This window comes from Petaurus breviceps, unplaced genomic scaffold (genome assembly GCF_028583685.1).
Source record: "Petaurus breviceps papuanus isolate PSGF00001 unplaced genomic scaffold, PetGlider_PUasm1.0 90750, whole genome shotgun sequence".
NCBI lineage: Eukaryota > Metazoa > Chordata > Mammalia > Diprotodontia > Petauridae > Petaurus > Petaurus breviceps.
The window spans coordinates 2588787-2590362 of record NW_027187335.1 but is presented as its reverse complement, the minus strand read 5'-3'; positions in this window follow the sequence as shown (position 1 = coordinate 2590362).

Genomic DNA, 1576 nt, shown 5'->3' with positions numbered 1-1576 from the left:
CAGGGATAGGAGGAAATTGTGAGTTCCACCTGGGACAAATCCCACTGTCTAGATCCTGACAGGAAGATAAATCCAGGGAGTACAGAAAAATCAGAGAGACTACCTGTTCATCATGACAGAGCAACTGAAGCCTTAGGCCCTGGAGGGGTTATTAGATATAGGAACATTGCTTCTATATAAGAGGTGAGGTCTGCCTAAAGACTGCAAGAATGTGGACCACATCAAGCCTGCAAATAAAAGAATCAGCTGGAATGAGAAAAACTTCTTATCACATCATGGTGACAGCATTATTACCCAGTGTTCCATGTTGATCAAAAAAAAGGAAAAATCTTAGAGTCTTCAAGACCCCAAACCCCTGTTTTTGTGAACCACTTTTTTTTTTTTGGTGGTCTGGTGAAGCCTATGGATTCCTTCTCAGAATAATGTTTCTAAATTGTTTTTAAAAATAGGTAAGATTACAAGGAAAACCAATTACATTGAAACACAGTGGGCCAATTTTTTTTTAAAGTTCATGGACCCCAGGTTAAAAAATTCTGACCTAGCAGGATATGATATGTAATGTGACCCACCATTATTTTTTCCCTTGTTCCCTCTTCTCTTCCCCTCCCCCAATCTTCTTCCCAGTGTTCTTTTTAAAAATTCCTTCTTAGGAATATCACCATATTATGCCCCCAAGCCTCCTAGGAATAGTTACAGAAATTGTCTTAACCTAACTAGACACAGATCCAAACCAAAACTTTTGGAGAGATGTAGTCCAAAGAGAGTCCTTGCAACTCAGTTACAGGTCTGCCTTAAAATCTTCTGGGGAACATTGGTCCTTTATGTATGTATAGAATGTATATATTCTATAAGTAGCACTGGCATCTTTGTCAAACATTGCCCGATTCTATGGTACACTGTGTTGTGTATCATTTCTACCCTTGATCCCAGTCCCTTCCATGCACTACAACATAGTGCCCCCATTATCTCCTCTCCCTCTTTAATCTTCAATTTCTCCCCATTAATTGGCTCATTCCCTGCTATTTATAAACTTTCCTAGGTCTCCTCCATCCTTAAAAAAAATACACTTGACCTTGCCATCCCCTTAAGCCACCCCTCTTCCTTTCACAAACTCTTTGAGAGAAAAAAGACCCTATCAGTCCTCATTGCCTTTACTTCCATTCCTCTCACTCATTACTCAACCCCTTGTAATCTGACTTCTGGACTCATAATTCATTTGAAGTTGCTCTCTCCAAAGTTACAAATGATCACTTACCAAATCACATTGCCAAATTTGTTATCTTTTTCTCAGTCCTTTTCCTTCTTGACCTCTCTGTACTCTTTGACACTATTGATCCTTTTCACCTGGATGCTCTCTCCTCTCTGGATTTCTGTGATATTGCTCTCTCTTGGTTTTCCTCCTACTAATTGGATGCTCTTTCTTAGTCTCCTTGGCTGGATCATTATTCATTAATCATCCCACCCCCTTGTCATTAGTATCCCCCAAGACTCTCACTAGACCCTCTTCTCTCTCCTCTCCCCTCCTCTCCTCTCCTCTCCCCTTCTCTCTCTCTCTCTCTCTCTCTCTCTCTCTCTC